The sequence below is a fragment of the Spinacia oleracea genome, chromosome 6 (assembly GCF_020520425.1).
Source record: "Spinacia oleracea cultivar Varoflay chromosome 6, BTI_SOV_V1, whole genome shotgun sequence".
NCBI lineage: Eukaryota > Viridiplantae > Streptophyta > Magnoliopsida > Caryophyllales > Amaranthaceae > Spinacia > Spinacia oleracea.
The window spans coordinates 13,681,304-13,700,838 of NC_079492.1; positions in this window are offsets into that span (position 1 = coordinate 13,681,304).

Consider the following 19,535-nt stretch of genomic DNA (forward strand, 5'->3'; position numbering starts at 1 on the left):
ATTATATTGATCAATATATTTTACAGGAAATCTCTATTGAGCCATTTATAATACCACCAAGAGAAGGTGTAGTAGCTAAATTATCGTTGTCGATAGGGGGAATCTGCATACCACAACATGGAAGCGGTGGTGTTCAGTATTTCACAAGCACCAGCGTAGACCTTGAACACAACCAACAACTTACAAGTGATCCATTAATTGATCCTCGCATTTCATGTTAAATAAAGGTCTCACAACAAATCACACAAGCTAAATAACAATGAAATGGATTAATTTTCTTCGTGAAATAATTAACTTACTGTACATTAGAGATAGCTGGTTGTTTAGGTTTTAAACATTATTTGGTAAATTGTATATTTTTATTAATCATTTATAGAGTAAATAGACACTCTTGTTATTCTTAAGTATTGGAGATAAAACTTCAATTATTTTCAACTATTGTTTCTCCCCCAAAGTTAAATAACAATGAAATGGATTAAAGGATTAAATAAATTGGGCTTACGATTAGATGAAACTATATATTTGAAACTAGCTTTTGAGCCCGTTCATAGAACGGGCGGTTGTATAGTGGTTGTACAGATGTCTTTTGAAGTTTTAATTAGTGTGTACTTCTGATTTTTGGTAATATATGAATTAAATAGAGGTTTAATTTGAAAGTTGAAAAAATATAAAAAATTATATGTTGAATAAATTTTGGATGTTAAAGGGGTGGAGTGGAAGAGACTAATGAATATATTAGACTATTAACAACTTGATGTTGAATAAGGAAAATGGAGTGGAAGAGGCATTAGAAATTGTAAATCATAGAAACAATAAAGAAAAATTGAAAAAAAAAACAAAAGAAAATGATGGATGAAAGGAGAGATGCCACATGGCTTCTAATAATGAGATTCCACATGACTTCTAATAATCTATGGTGTTCCTTTTTAAATACTAGGTATAGATTCGCTACACAATCATATATCAATTAAACAATGCATACAAAACATAAAATGTTTATTCCCCACAAGAATCAATTACACCAAATTCACCAACATAGATAAAAAAAAATACATAAAAAGCTTATGGGGAATAACTATTATAAGACTAACATGTTCAATAGAGTATCAACAAATAGACTAATCGCTGCTGAAGATAGTTGCCTCAAGTTTAAAAGGACTTTTTCTAGTCACAAAGAAAGTAATTACATCCTCCTCCTTAATGTGCTGCTCCTTGAACAAAGCATCCATATATTTGAACGAGCACAACAAAATAGCTCCATCATGGCTCCTCGTAGTGTGCATCATAATCTTGTACAACATGTGCTTACAACCAAGAGTAAACTCCTTTTCCACCCCTTGCCCGATGTCCAAGTGAGAACGAGCAAATTCTATTGGAATGTTCTGCAACAAATGTCATGATACATTAATTTTAACGCGAATTTAGTTTTAAACGACAACATGATGGACGTAAACATAAAGGGTTTGGTCCTCATTGATTTTTTGTTAATGCATGTCTTTGTGATGAAGTACATACACCCCTCGTCTTGTAGCCTTTTCAAATAGGCCAACCCTTTCTGAACTTGGGGTTTAGAGGAAATTTTAGCGATCTCGTAAGCCCTTGGTCTTCCACGCCTAGGACTAGAAACGTCAGAATCCATTGAATTGTGTGGATTTGATAGGTAAACTAGATTTGTTTGTGTGTGTACTTTTCTTATGTGGATTTGATAGGTAAACTAGATTTATTTATAGACACTTATAGCAAGTGGTGGTTAATAGTTTAATACCTAGTATCATGGAGAAGTATTTGTATTGGCTTAGACTGTAGGTACACATTTGTATTGGCTTAGACTGTAGGCATATATTGATTAGACCATGCTAAACACCTCTCTAAAATGGCCAATGTGTACTGCATTATCGTTGGTATTGATTATCTTCTTGTTTTCAACTTCATTTGTATCAGTGTTTGGTTTGACTTTATTCTAGTTTTCAAGTATTTTACACCTTTTTTTTTATCTAATCTAACTTACTAGCATTTAAATTATCCGAAGTACTTTATTTCTTAACATTAATTTATAAATAAATATTATCATGAAGTCTAAAACAACTAAATTTTATCTGTCATTTCATTATTTTCTATGCACTATAATTCGTTGCTTAGTAATTTGAAACACTTAGTTCCACTGAAAAACAAATTGTAAGAATATCTAATTGAAAAATGATATGACATTGTGTGTCTGTAAAGTTGACGAACTTAATTGATGTTTTTCTCTTTAACTATTCGATGTAACAACCGGGGAATCCCCAGAGTAAATAGACCATAGAAGTATAAGAATCATGTTAATAGTAATAACAATACCAACATATGAGCTTGTGACAATTGTGATAAAATACTAAATTCTTACATTATTCCAACACTAGTATGAAAGCATTCTTTCGTGGAGAAACAAGTAGTTGGATATAATTTAAGTTTTATCTTCAATAATTTAACAAAGCAAGAATGTCTATTAATTTTATACGTGAATAATAATTATATAAGAAGTGTTGAAACCATGTACAAGCTTGTGATTCTATTATCAAAACTCATGATTTTGGTGTTTAGCTATTTCTTGTAAAATCATTTTATGTAACATGAAGTAGAATGATTATTTCCATAATAGTATATTTTTGGTGCTAAGAAATAACTTACTAACTGCTTGTTTCCCCCAATTTGTTTCTTTAACCAAATTGTAATCAAACCGGCACAACCTTATTTTGTCGCAAGTTGCGGCCTTTATCAATTTGTTATTATCACATTTCTTGCCGCCAACAACCTTTTTGCGGTACAAGGAATATAACTAAAATTTGTGATTACTAAAATTTTAGTTGGTTTTAATGAATTTTGTATAGTCTAATAAAAAATATTAAAAATGGCCAACGGGATATATACAATATCTGTGCACATAGAGTAATGGCTTTGGCCTCATGTCACAATGGTTACTGTATAAACATAGAGATTTGCTTTCCCCTTTTTGTCTGAGGTTCGAATCCCGTGAAGCGCGCTTAATATTATTATTATTATTCTCCCCCCACCTCCCATTTTGCTTTTTTGTAAAATCTTCGAATTTATTTTATTATGTGCAACTACATATTTTTATGGATTAATCAAATTATACCCTGTGGAAACACATCATTAAACTTATTGGAAAGAATTTCTACTGTAAAGGGATAGTAATCACAATACAAACACATGTCCATGATCTTGTAACAATTGTAATAGAATGCGAGATTATTAGGCTAACTTTCCCTCAAATCATATTAGTTTTAATAACAAAAACACAAGTTTAAAAAAAAAAGAGAATACATTTGGTTCCTCGTATTTCATGTTATACAAAATGATATTACAAGAAATATCTAAACACCAAAAATCATATGAGTTTTAATAATAGAATCACAAGCTTACAATGAAATGTGTTCAACTTTATTCTTGGAAAATAAATACTACTTGTACAGGGTTTCAACACTGCTTATGTAATTATTATTCACTTCCAAAATTAATAGAGATTCTTGCTTTGTTAAATTATTGGAGATAAAACTTATACTATAATATGTTACTTGTTTCTCCATGAAATCATGCTTCCATACTAGTATTGGAATAATGTAAGAACTTGATGAATTTCACATGAAATATCGAAACAAAACAAATCACATTAGTTTGAATAATAGAATATTAAGATAAATAAAAATGAAATGGATTACAGTTTATTGGGGATAGAAATAACTTACTGGGTGAAAAGAGTAAGGGCTTGTTTTGCGTTTACCCTATACTTGTTAAATTATGTTCAGTTATAAATCATTTATAAAGTACATAGAGACTCTTGTTATTCTTATATATTAGAGATAAACCTTAAATTATTTTCAACTATTGTTTCTCCCCTAAAGGTTATTCCCATAATATTATTGGAATGATTTTCTACTATAAAGGGATAGTGATAACAATACCAACATATGATTTTGAAACAATTGTAATAGAATACGGGATTGTGAGGCGGACTTTCGGACAAATTCGAAAAGGTGAATATTAGTATAGAATACATTAGTCTCCTAGTCATCACATATGTTAATCATAGTGTAATTCTCATCCTCCCTTCAACTCGATAGTTACTTAACCAATTTATGATTATATAACACCTCCTCCAATAATTCCTGGGTCTGAGGCTTGTCGGGGTCTACACATTCGGACTCCCAGAAATTCTCATCCATATCCCAATCATATAACGCACGATAAGAAATTCTCCTTTCTTGATGACGGGTGCCGCCCATACCCTTATGTAACAAATAATGGGATCTTGTTAGATTCCACTTATTTTTTATTTTGCGAATATCTATATGGAAACAATTTCCGGGATTTTGTTAGATTCGTCTCAATGTCTAATTTTAAACTATCAACTTTCTATAATTTTTAGTGAGAAATATTTAAAGAAAACTATTAATCAAAAGGTGTATGATGGAGAGATCAAAAGGTGTATGATGGAGAGATCTAAAGTGATTTTTAATATGCATTTGTAATATCTGAGATGAAAAAGTCATGTGAATAAGTTGATTACAAAATTCATTCATTACCAGCAAACAAGGATTAGTACGAATACGACATTCTTGGTTTGCACTATTAAATTTTCGAAATTTATCCTACACCATAATAACATAGTCGCTCCTTCATAAGTCATAAATACATTCCAAATAAACAATAATATGGCATTCTATATATAAAATAATAAACACACTTAATAAGTCATACGAATCTTGGCTAACCTTCTTGCGCAAAAAAACAATATTACTACATATATGAATACTGGTAATTAGTGATTCATTTAAACAGTAAGCTGGTAAAAGGGTGAGACGAGGCTCTGAACATGGCTCTCCGCGTGCATCGGAACACCGTCAAAACGCGTACCTTGTACATGTCTATGCTCATCATAAACATGTTCAACCACCTTTATCTCATCAATTTCATGGTGTACCAGACATTTTCCGGATGATGAGAACGCTAGAACATGTGGGAAGAACCAAGTAATTGTGACCCACTTCACCCAAGAATGGCAATAATCAGATTGTTGTTGCACCAACCTCCATATTTCGAAACCAGGATTGTGCTCATCACGCTCAGAAAACAAAGTAAGACACCCTTCACTCACATAAATCTTGTACATAATACTTTCGTTGACCGGGAACTCCACATCTATGAATTTATAATCCGACAAACAGAAACTCGTAATGTGTCTATCTTTCAAGCCGGCGATTATCCAATACAGATGATCACCACAACAAACAGCACTACTATCACCCGTGGGAAAATATCCAACCTCCGTTGGGAATTCAAGTATCGGGTTCCATTCACCACCTCTAACCTCGAACACGTACCCAAACTTCCATTCTTTTGATACTATCTTTTCGATAAAGAGATTGAAATGATGCGAATATCATATAATCATCGATATTAGATGCATAACCAAAACCACATTTAGTTAAGTGTTCCATGGACGGAGTTTCAATAACGCGACTAGATTTGGTTGCTGGGTTCCACAGGATAAACTTACCCTTAACAAAATTACCACAATCAACAAAGAAGCATATTAACCCATTACAACATCCCACAACACAATTGCGACGATACAATTCAAGATTCAATCCAAATTCCCTTTTAACATCCAATTGAAGTAACTTATGACCATTTTTGCTTTCTTCATCAAAAAACAATAGGAAGCATTCATTAAGAGAAGTCCTAATCGGAATGTCCTCTCTCATCGGAAGAGCCCTTAAAAAAAAGGAAGTACGAGATGATAACGAATGCAGTAAATGGGATTTAACAAACACTGAGCTAGAAATTACATGTAACCAACTTTTGCAAACAGATTTGAATCGAATTAGGGACTTTACCGGAAGTCGGGTAAGGATATGATCGGAAAACAATTTGTCGGGGATAAAAGGAAGGTCATAATTCAACTTCGAATTGGCCATATTCCGTCCGATGACAATGGCGGTGAAGCGGTGGTTTAAAGTTAGGCGACAGTTTTGTGTAGAACGGCTCTGTTTTGGAAGTGTTGCAACGTCTGATTATAAAATAAGGATCCCAAATTTCAAAATTCGAATAATTTTTGTATTCTTTCTATGTACTCCCTCCGTTCCATAATGTTCCTCACTTTTCCATTATGCGCGGTCTTCAATGCACTACTTTGACAGTTAATAATTTTAATTACGTAATAGTAAAAATTATAAAAAAATGATATTTAGAAAATTTATATTGAAACGAATTCAATGATATCCCACAAGTTAACATTTATACTCTTAATCATACTATTAAATACGGTCAAAGTTTTTAAACTTAGACCATATGAATAGTAAACATGAGGAACATTATGGAACAGAGGGAGTATCTATTACTATATACAAAAATACAAACCAGGAATGACACGTGTCACGTCCTGGTGAGTCCTTGGTATTTTTTAAAAAAAACTTTTAATTTAAGAATCTTTTGAAATATCTGATTTCCTGATTTTTTTTTCTTTTCTTTCCTTCTACTCAATATAATAGAAGTATAAATTGTATATTTTTATAAAGTATGATGTCATGTATTACGACAAGGATAAAAAAATATATATTATTATGGATTTGAAGAACATATATAAAAAAATCACAGTTTTTTTGATATTGTTGTTTCTATAATATACGTAGTAAGCAAAATATTTTTTTAATTTTCATATTAAATTTTCAAAAAAATGCATTATGTGTTATTATACGACCATACCCAAACAAAAATAATTATTTAATTTTTATTTTATGTAAAAAAAGTGTTAAAAAGTGGGTCCAACAAAATTACTTATATTAATGCAATTAAAAATAAAGGTCGAATCACCAAAACAAATCACACAAGCTAAAGAAAAATGAAACGGATTCAAGTTTCTTTGCGAAAAAGTAACTTACTGAAGAAACATACAAACTTGTTGGTGTGGTTTCATATTCTTTTAGATTAATTATAAATAGTTAGCCGAACTTTCCTTCAAATTCGAAAAGGTGAATATTAGTGCATGAGATAAATTAACAGAAACACAAGTTTAAAAGAATAAGAGAATAGATTTTGGGCCTCGTATTTCATGTTATATAAAATGATATTTTACAAGAAATATCTAAACAACTTTCTTGGTGTTAATCATTTATAGAGTAAATAGACACTCTTGTTTTCCTTAAATACTACAGATAAACCTTAAATTATTTACTTGATTATTTCCATAATAGTATTAGAATGATGTTCTACTATTAGTATAGAATATATTAGGTTCCTTAAATTATTTATACATATTGACACTTTTTTATTTATACAAACTTGTCTCCTAGATAAAACTTAAATCGTGTCACTACTACATTTCTAATCAAATGCGACGGTTGAAAAAAGGATAATGCGACACCTCATATAGAACCGTTGCATTAGATAGGGCTAATGCGACGACTTTCTCTATAACAGATCAGAAAATTGGGCTAATGTAACGGTTATGACAAACCGTTGCATTAGGTTGTCTAATGTAACGCTTTGTTAGGCTAACGCTACGCTTATGTATTGAATAGTTTCAGCCGGTAGTCTTTTATTTATTTCCCTCCTATTATTTCCAAAAATTTCAAAACACACGCACTTGAATATTCCCAAAAAGTAAAATTCAAAAAAAAGTAAAAAAAACATGGAAAAAACACAAACCACTTCCTTGTTCTTCCACCGAAGAAATAGAGAGGAGAGAGACTGAGATCGTTTACAAAGTAAGTTAGGGTTTCGAAAGGTCTAAGGATTTGATCTGCAATTCACCATTTGGTCCGAGCAAATTGAATTTCTTGCAAGGTCTAGCCATTGGCTGCGAAAATTCTCTCACGTCGCTGAATCGAGTCACAGGGTTGAATTGGGGCAACTTAGGAGGATAATCGAACAACTTACGAGGATACATTCTACTTAAACCAGTCGCTACTTTCCTGGTAAATTTTTGGTTTCTTAATGTTTTAACTATGATTTTCTAGGGTTTCTTAATCAGATGAAGTTTTTTTTAGGGAGGGTTTGAATTTCTGGGCTTTGTTTTACGATAATTGAATAAATTAATTTTTGATAATCGTAATTTTGATGTAATTATGTTTGTTTATTTGATTTTTGATGGTGTTGAAGTGCTTGGAATATCACGATTTCATGAATTTTGCTATATGTAATGAAAAATCTTCAGTAGTTGTTGGATTTGGGTGTTACTAAATAAAGAATGGAACATAATAACAAAGTTTCTCATGCTCCAGCAAAGGAATGTAGAAGCCTTGACTTATGGAAAAATGTGAGTAATTAGGAGTCTAGGACTATTGCCCATTGACCCCTGCCCCCCAACATTGTATGGAATTCTATCTCAGTTTGGAGTGACTTTAATTCCACTGTCTTGTAAGAACTTCATACCCTTTTTTCACCAGAGAAAAAAAAAGGATGAAGAGTTTCTGAACATTAACTTAGTCTTTGGACGAAATTGTGGTAATTTTTGAAGTATTTGCCTTTAAAATTCATCTAATTTCGTAATTGCTTTTGTGAAATTCGTTTCCCCTCCCTGTGAATTTCGTGGTAATTTGCTGTACTTTGTGGATCCCAAATTCTATAGATTGTAGACTATATAGTGAAGAATCAGTTGCATCAGGGTTTTAGAGCTCAAAATGGGAAATTAAGGAAATATTTTATGGAAGAACTTATAGATGGGTCACTGGTAATTGGGATGATCGGCCAGCTTCAACCTTGGGTGTCTAGTGTCTGAAATGAATTTTCTATTCCAAAAATAAGATTTATCTGCATTGTCCTAAGGGCTTGACTTCAGACCAGGAAAACATTGAGTAAGTTTGGGGTCTGTGGTACTGATCTCCACTTAGTGTGTGCAAGTGTAACTGAAAGCCAATAACACTCATTTTACGATTGCTACTTTTTATCTGAATGTTTGCAAAGAGTTCAACACTGCTTGGTGTCTCTTTGTCTAAAAAGAATATCTTCAGAGTCTTATGTGGGTAGCAGTTACAAAGGCTAGCAGTTTAGGAGGAAGGTTCCTGTAGCAGCATAATAGGTAGTGTAAAAGGCTAGAAATATCATAAAACACACAAACTCTCTTTCGCAATTTTTTCGCCAATTTTTCTTTAATTATTATTAAGATATTCTCTTAATTTAAGTACTTCTACTTTCATTTTATTTGATTATTTGATTTTTGAACTTTTAATTTTATTTATGTATTTAATTTGCATACTTTTAATTCATTATTAACCTGCTTCTTGCCCAAATTCGTTTTTGCCCAAATTTGTCGATTAAAGTTGCCCAATTCGTTCTTTTAATTTAATCAGGGAACATGCTTCTTGCCGAGTGTTGGCTTAATTTGCGTGTGATGAGTTACATTTTTTGAATTTGTGAGCTGCATGTGAATGTGTGTGATAATTGTTTTGAATTTGTGACCACTCTGTATGTCTGATTTCACTAGGCTTAACAACACTCTAAATTTCTGATACTCTGAATGTCTGGACCGTTTGGTACTCTGAATCTATGACCAGTCTCTGAAGTCCTTAATTGGTAATTTGGTAGTATAGTTATTGTGGAGTATTTGAGTCTGGAGTTGCTCCATATGATGATGAATTGGTGTTGTACTGGAGTATTGCTTGACTGCTTGTTAATGTGAAGGAGTCATTCACATTAGAAACTGATTTCAGTAGGTTGAGTATTGCTTGACTGCTTGTAAATGTGAAGGAGTCCTTCAGAAGGACAATAGGATTTTAGTTAGTGTGAAACACTTTTTTTTTATTACAGTAGGTTGATTACATATTTACTGGTTCATGATTCTGGAAACTTAGGGGTTGTTTGGTTGACAATTAAAAATGGAGGAAGTAGAAATTCATGGGAATTTATAGATAGTGTAGTTGTTTGGTTGACATAAAAAAGTAAAAATGGAGGAAGTTGGGATTCATGGGAAGTTGGAATTCCTATAAAACATGGGAAGTTAATTACCTAGCTTCCCCTTATTAACCAAACAAATTAAGGAAATTCCTATGAATTTAACAAGGGAAGTAATTTCCCTTGAATTACAACTTCCTATAGGAATTAAATTCCCATGTCAACCAAACAAGCCCTTAGAAACTAATTTTGGTAATGGTGATGATTATGATGATGTCAACGGGAACGGGAACGAGAACGGGAACATCGGGGGCATCAAGCGATTTTGCTGATGATAGGAACAAAAAAGGTTGGGTCCTGAACCGTTGTCTGATTTGCTTACTTTTTAACAATAGCTAGTAATCTAGTATACTGCTATTGACAGCCTCTTTGGTTTCTGACAAATCTCAATTCATAATCTGGTAAGTAGGTTGCAAAAGGATTACGTGAAGGGAATAAAAGCTGATCATTACCATGCTGATATGGAAGTAAGAGACCGTGAAAATTTTCACATGCGGTAAGGTTTGAATTTCCTATTCACATGCGGTAAGGTTTGATTAAGTTTCTGGCCCAATTTCATGAATTATATTTAAGGTTTGCCTGTTTGTGATCCTTGTATCTTTCTATAGTCGTCAATACTGCTGATCTCTATGTCTGGTTTCCTTTTTTTTCCTTGAGACTTGAGCAATATCTGTTTATGTGCCTGGTGTCTACAAGAGTGTGTACCAAGCTGTGAAAGTAAATTGTTGTATTTCTTAGAGTTACTGAGTTAGTGCTGTCATGAGTTAGAATAGTTTTTAGGGACTCAGGTACTATGTTGATATATTGGTACGTATTTTTGGTTGTGACCACACTAATGTCCAGGGGCATGAATGTTTTCTGCGCTTGTCATCTGAATTCACTACATCGATGTTTGATGTTACTGATAGGAATTTCAACTACGAGAAGGGAGTTGGTTGACTGATTAAAAATGCTGAAAGCTGATTGCTGATAAAAAATCTGTTGACTGATAAAAAAATTCTGAAAGCTGTGGTTGTTAGGTGTTTCTATCATCTTTATCGTTAGTATTAATAATGAATCATAGCCATCATAATCCAACTTTATAGCTTTATACTCCCAGACTTTACTTTAGCAAAAGAGATTAATTGTTCAACCTATCATTCAAAATAAAATATAAAGTAATAACCATAAACATTTGAATTCCAACTATATCTGATCAAACCTCTGTAGTGAATTGTTCAGAAGCCTCCACAGTTCCAGACAACAATTTGACAGCCACTTCCCTGCCATCTTTTAAGCAACCATAGTAAACTACTCCAAATCCGCCTTTCCCCAGCTCTCTTTGGAAGCTTCCATGCCATGCTTGTTATACAAAAAATGATGAAAACTGCTACAATTAGAACCAGTACAGCTGAAAATGCAGCTATGTGAGCAACAAGTGTTTTGCTTTTCTTCTTCTTCTTCTTCTTCGAAGTACAGGAGTTGCTCGAACATAGATCTGAATTGTTTTGCATGCTTTACTCGGAAACATAAGAAAGTCAGACAAAATGTTTTCGAGAAGGTGAATTGTCAAAGACAGAAAACTATAGGATCTTGAATATTTGTTGATACAAGTACCTTAAAGAGAGTGATCCTGCAGCAGATTTTTCTAACAGAAGTTTAGGAACTGAACCAGTGAAGTTGTTTACTGAAAGGTTTCTGCAAACATTTAACAATGTTGTGTTAATACTTGACAGACCTTAACGTTTACAGTACCACGGTCTGGATTTAGTTGTCACTTTGCTAGCTAATTACGCCATCACATGCAATAGCATGGTGAGCTAAATGGAGAAGAAATGTAGATCTAGTGCACTATCTCTAACTTGTGAAATTATTTAATTTATCTTGTTTTAGCTAGTACACCATCTCTAACTTGTGCCCATTCGTGATTTAAACTTGCAGGAGCATGGTGAGCTAAATGGAGAAGAAATGTAGATCTAGCAATGACACGGTGGAGGCTCTTGTTTGTTTTTTAGTCATTTTGTGATTTCTAGTAATGTTGAATTTGTTTATGTGGATTTTTTTTATGCATTTTTGTCGTCAAAAACACTAAATTAATTAGTGAACGATTTGTTTGTAATGCATGTGTCCTATGGGCACTAATATTGTAATTTTACTCTTTAAGTCAATGAAAATCTTGTATTATTGACATCCTTTCTTAATCTAGAATACTAATTTTAATTATTATTTTATTATTTTATTATTTTATTATTATTATTATTATTAGTATTATTATTATTATTATTATTATTATTATTATTATTATTATGAATAAATGACCCGTTGCATTAGGTGCTCAACAGATTTATTTTGAAAATATATTACCGTTGCATTAGGCTAAAACGCGTTGCATTATTCCTTTAAGCCATCGTAGATATATGTCGCATTAGCTAAAATAACCGTCGCATTAGCTAAAATAACCGTCGCATTAGCTAAAGAACTAATGCGACACCCCATCCAAGGACCGTCGCATTAGCTATAATAACCGTCGCATTAGCTAAAATAACCGTCGCATTAGCTAAAGAACTAATGCGACACCCCATCCAAGGACCGTCGCATTAGATGTTTATCTAATGCGACGGTATTAATTTCCCGTTGCATTAGGTCACTGATCGTCGCATTAGGCCTAATGCAACGCCACCAGATGCAAGGGTCATTTGTCGTCGCATTAGGTCTAATGCGACGGATTTTGATGCCTAAAGCAACGATTTTAGGCGTTGCATCTGATAAGAAATGTAGTAGTGTGTGCCTATTTTATTTTTATCATCAAATCGAGTACGATAAAACTTTATTATGTGCCTATACTTATATATATTATATGACTCATAAGTATCGGACCATAAATTATGAGCCAATACTTATATTATTTCTATGTTGTTATAAAGGGAAGGAATAATAACAAATAACAAACATGAACTTATTGGAGTAATATAATAATTGTTTGTATAAGGTTTAAACTCTACTTATTAAGTTAAATAAATCATATTAGTTTGAATAATAGAATATTAAGCTAAATAAAAATGAAATGGATTACAATTTCTTGCGGAAAGAATAACTTACTGGAGTAATGTAATAATTGTTTGTATAAGGTTTAAACTCTACTAATTAAATTATATATTGTTGTAAACCATTTATAGAGTAAATAGACACTCTTGTTATTCTTATATATTAGAGATAAACCTTAAATTATTCTCAACTATTGTTTCTCCCCTAAAGGTTATTCCCAAAATATTATTGGAATGATTTTCTACTATAAAGGGATAGTAATAACAATACCAACATATGATCTTGAAACAATTGTAATATAATACGGGAATGTGAGGCGGACTTTCGGACAAATTTGAAAAAGGTGAATATTAGTATAGAATACATTAGTCTCATAGAATTTCATGATATATTAATGGAATTAAAAATAAAGGTCGAATCACCACAACAAATCACAAAAGCTAAAGAACAATGAAATGAATTCAAGTTTTTTCGTGAAAACCCTATTTATTTAATTATAAATAGTTAGGCAAACTTTCCTTCAAATTCGAAAAGGTGAATATTAGTGCATGAGATAAAATAACAGAAACACAAGTTTAAAATAATAAGACAATAAAGGAACAAATCACAGTGTCATTGTGAGATCTTAAAATGTAGGCTTTAATTTCTACTTTGGTCCGATGGTCGAATCCTGTTAGGAGCGCAACAAATCATATTATACCCACCCCCATTTTGCTTTTTTGTAAGATGTTCGAATTTATTTTAGTAGCCATATACCATTTTTAAGCATCTTAATGCCAAATTTAAATAATTATTTATTTATTTTCTACAAATCATATTATACACACCCCCCACCCCCAATTTACTTCTCATCAACTTATTTATTTTCTACAGTTTGTTGTTTTATAAAGGATAAGTTATATATATGAAACGATTTAGAGATAACAACAATTAGTGTAAATAATATAACATGTTATAGTTACAATTAGAATTAGAATTAGAATTAGAATTAGTAACTTGTATTTTACATGTAGGTAGAGATATTTCCAGCCAACAAGTTACTTTAGAAAACAACAAACATGAAAGACCTTACAACAATATAAAGGCAAACCAAAAGCACTGATACAGATGAAGGTGAAAACAAGAAGAAGAGAATCAGCACCAACGAAAATGCAGTAGACACTTTGCCCTTTTAGATAGGTGTTCAGCATGGCCGAATCATTATGTCCCTACAATCTAAGCCAATACAATTGTAATAGTATACGAGATTATGAGGAGAACTTTCAGACAAATTCAAAAAGGTGAATATTAATGGAATTAAACATAAAGGTCGAATCACCACAACAAATCACAGTACACAAGCTAAAGAACAATAAAATGGATTAATGTTTCTTCGTGAAAGAATTAGCTTACTGCAGCATAGCACCAACTGGTTGTTTTGGTTTACACCCATATTTGTTCAATTACATTATAGTTATTTATCTATTACTAGTCAATGGTACGTGCGTTGCACGTGATATTTAAAAACGTACTTCCTTTATTATTTATTTAGATGACACAATTTTTTTCCATGTTTTCCAATGTAATATTTCAATTACTAATGTTGTTGTGCTTGCACCATTTTGACTTTTTATACTACTAGTAGCCGTTTGCGCGCGTTGCGCACAATGTGACTGGAAATTTCAATTGGTTATCAATGACATTCTAGCACCATAATATTTTAATATTTACGAATTCGGATTGAATTCGGATTTTCGGGTATCATATTCAAAAACTTCGGAAACCCCAAACTTTTGGATTGGATCCGGATTATATTTTTCCGATATGGAAATTTCGGATCGGGTTAGATCCTATATCCGAAAATAGAATACCCTTAATACCTAGTATATGTTCTACGTTTTATTACCTTAGATAAATTAGGATACAATAATGACAAAAAGCTATCCTAATTTCAATGTACTTTTCCTTTTCAAAAAAAAGAGTTGACAAGTTGGATACTCGAAACTCGATACTATACACAATACATGTTCTACATTTCAATTGAATAAAATGGGAACATGATGATCAAAATAAAATGGGAACATGATTTAAGTTTTATCTCGGTGTGAAATAAAACTTCTCCTCCTTTATAGTAGAACATCATTCTAATACTATTATGGAAATAATCAAGTAAATAATTTAAGGTTTATCTCCAATATTTATGAGTCATATAATATAGTATAAGTATTGGAATACTTATATTATTTCCATGCTACTATAAAGGAATAATAACAAATAACAAACTTCAACTCAATAAGTTTCCATGATATATAGTATTATGGAAACACAAAAAATCACACGAAGTTCTACAAAGGATTATTTCCATAATAGTATATTTTTGGTGCTATTTGTGATTACTAAAATTTTAGTTGGTTTTAATGAATTTTGTATAGTCTAATAAAAATATTAAAAATGGATTTGGCCTCACGACACAATGGTTACTGCATAAACATAGAGCTTTATTTCCCCTTCGGTCCAAGGTTCGAATCCTGTGAAGCGCGCTTAAAATAATATTGTACTACCTCCATTTTGCTTTTTTGTAAGATTTTCGAATTTATTTTATTATGTGCAATTACATTCAAGTGTTCACATTTGATTATTGATTAATCAATTTATAGCCTGTGGAAACACATCATTAAAATTATTGGAATGATTTTCTACTATAAAGAGATAGTAATAACAATACCAACATATGATCTTGAAACAATTGTAATAGAATATGAAATTATGAGGGAATCTTTCGGACAAATTCGAAAAGGTGAATATTAGTATAAATAAATTAGGCTCCTCGTATTTCATGTTATATTAATGGAATTAAACATAAAGATCGAATCACCAGAACAAATCAAACAAGCTAAAGAACAATGAAATGGATTAAAGTTTCTTGGTAAAAGAATTAACTGAATTATAGTCTTACTTGGTTGATATTGTTTAAACCTAAATTTGTTTAATTGTATTATAGTTATTTCTCTATTATATAGTAAATAGACACTCTTGTTATTCTTAAATATTTTTAACTATTGTTTCTCCCCTAAAGGTTATTTCCAAAAGATTATTGGAATGGTTCTAAATGGTTCTAAATGTTGTACATTGTTTTAAATATTTTGGTAATTTACAATTTCAATTTTCATCCAGCTTATCTACGTGGGAAGTTTATCCCATTCAAGATCTCACCACGTGATAATGCACAACGCATCACCTATAACAACCCATTCTTAACGAGCTGTTAACTAGAATTACTTATTAGCATTGATCAAACTTAGCTCTTAACCCACAAGGAATTAATCCATAATCTTCAATAACTCTTCATATTTAGCTAAATAATAATCATAAAAACACTATTACAACCTTATATATGTAATTCAGCTAGCATATCCCTTTTCGCGTTCGCGATCCCTTATTCAACTTCGAGCATTAACTAAACCTGCAAAATCACGAATAGGAATCTGCCGCCACCAGGACAGGTTCAAAGAACAAAGTCAGGGAAACTGAGTACACATTGCCCAACCTAAAACTCATTTTAGTGGCTTAAAACATTTCGTGAGTTATTTATTTCAAAGATAAAACCGATTCAATACGAATCAAATCATATTCAAATTAAGCTCAGTAATCAAATTGCAATTATTTAAAGCACATGAACCATTGAACATAAATTTGGTGTTTATAATTGATAAATAAATCAAGAAAAGATTTGCACTCAGTCACCAGATGTTTTTCCAAAGATCGCACAGTTTATATTTAAAGAAGTCTTCGAATGCATCACATATTCTCAAACTTGTATCTCATAGTCTACCCGAGCTTAAGCAACTAAGACTAATTCTCCATTCCCTAATACAACATGAACAAAATCTCATGTTGAGGCTTGCACATACATATTCCCTTTTGAAAAAAATGAACTCAAATACGGATTGCTCTAGATAATTTATTTGGAAATAATATTAAATAATAACATCAACATGTATTTCTTAGAAATCCTTTAGAATTCAAAGCTTGCATAAAATCAATGATTTAAGAGATATTTGTTTTTTCTAGCAAATTATTTACATTTCAAATCACACACACATTGACAAGCTTCACAATTGCTACTTCTAGCAAAATTAGACACATTATATTTTTTCAAACACTAGTGGTTGAAGCCGCGCGCGTTGCGCGCGGTATGCTTAGGAATAATTAATTTGGCAACAACCATGTTCTAATGTTCTATATGTATTTGTACTAATGATATGTAGAGTAACAGGTCATAGACTTGTACTGACTTTTGATTTGCTTTTGGATACATAATATGTTATTTTTTGAAGGAGAAAAAGGTGCAGAAATTAGATTTGGTTATCTATTTAGCTAAAATAGAACAATGCTAACTTATTCTTTGTTAGTACAAAGAGTTTCCATTAACATACAATAAAGAATATTTGTATTCCATGAGCCCGTGTACACCTTGTATGTGTAGAACGAGTAATTCATAATCTTGACATAACAACAAAGAGCTTTGAAAGACATTTTCTTGTCAAAGATTGTTTATATACACATTAAAGGAATATATAGACAAATTCGAAAGTTACACCACAATATATAAAATACATTGTTTCAACATCACTCTATAAATAGATTCCTTTTAGCACAAACCAATGCCTATTCTTGAAATCCATATAGAGATAGATCCTTTCATTTCTCTATCTTTCACCGTACCTTTTGATAGTGAGCAATTGACACTTATTAAGTATAGAACCAAAAATAACAACGACCTCTTCGCAAGACACTAACAAATTTGCAACGCTTGAATATTCACCCTCATGTCGTTTTATTCCGTGGGACTCATTGGCTTCTCCTTGTCACAATTGTATGTGCACCTTCAGCCTTCACCCTCATCAAATGAAAGTAAAAGCTGATACAATTGAAACATGATGATCTATCATATATAAATACAGATTCGTAAAAATGCACGACAAACAAAGAATTTAGTTATTGTAACCAGATGCTTGAAACCCCAAAGGATTAATTGATAATCGGTGTTTTTCTTGTTAACTTTGATAAATGCACGTGAAGTAGGGTGTACACCAGCCTGATAATGAAAACACCCATTTATTTGAGGAGTTATTAATACCTTTATATTAAGTACTCCATCAATGGACTTCAAAAATGTCTACTTTCCTTTTTTCCCTATGCTTTCCTATTTCTCATGCCCAATCCCTCGCAACAAGAAGTCAACAATCAATGTCATTTAAATATATCAACAGAAGCAAGAACACCAGAATCACCATATAAATATTGAGGTGTTGTATCCCCCCCCCCCCCCCATATTCACCACTTCACCCTCTCCCACCCTCTTCCCCTTCTCCCCTCACTCCCTCACTTGTCTTTAATGGTTATCTTTCATAATCTCTAGTTATTGTGATTTTAGAAAACAACCATACTCTAAAAGGCATCTTAAAATTGTTAAGACAAACCTTTAATTTGTGTAGAGTTTATGTACAGTCTATATGATTTGTGCTAGTATGGCAAAGTCATAATTAACCATTGTTATATCTATAGGCTCACTCCATGTATTTGTAGTCCATGTTAGTATAAGCACTGGTCATATATATAACACCATTTCTGATCCCTCCGTCCTTAATTAGTATTCTTCCTCATCACCTGACTTGTTTGATTTTCATGTTTCACAAAGACTCTAGCAACGTAATGTTTTTTGTAAGATAGTCTTACTTGAGAATTATTATCTTAAAAGTCCACCCCTCTCTGTCTATTCCCTTTATATAATATAAACGACAAACAGTAAAAGATTCATGTAAAATTGAATCAAAAGAAAAGCTACACATAAATTAAGCTTAGCAAAACTTATGTGTACAGATACAATGGCTGATCATATAACAATAAAAGAAAATAATGAACATACCTGGGAAATCTAACTTGTAAAATAAATTACCAGAATCCCATAAAGTTTCCAACAACTTAAGCATCTGAACAATCAAAATTGACCAATTATTTACCACTGTGATGAAAGAGAAAAAATCCAAGAACAATGTAGTAGAATTTAAAATATAATATCTCGTAATCAATAACCACCAATGCACTAATTCAAGTGGTTCAATCAAGTTCTACAATAGGTTTCCTCCTTTGATTTTATGATCTATATAAAATTCCAAATATTGAGTTTGGAAGATAACGGTTTCCTTAGATGACATAATGATGTACAGACAATGATACGGGAGTGGGAAAGAAATATTTTAAACTGTCTGATTCATGCAGTATTTTCTTCTTCTTTTATTTAAACTTGTTTAATTGATATATCACCTGAAAATGGTATCTGTGCTGGAGCATGTCGCATTGACATGCTCACCAGTTCAACAATATGTTACAAAAACATATGCAAGTGGGATTTAAAGAAATCAATACCCCGTTTTGAAACTTCACGGGCTAAACTAATTGACATCCACGTAATCAGTAAATTTTCAGAGTAGAACAAACTCTCTACACTGGTGGACGCAAATATTCCACATTTTTTGACGCAGAACTGCATAAAATAGCTTCACTCTTTTCACCCTATCTGA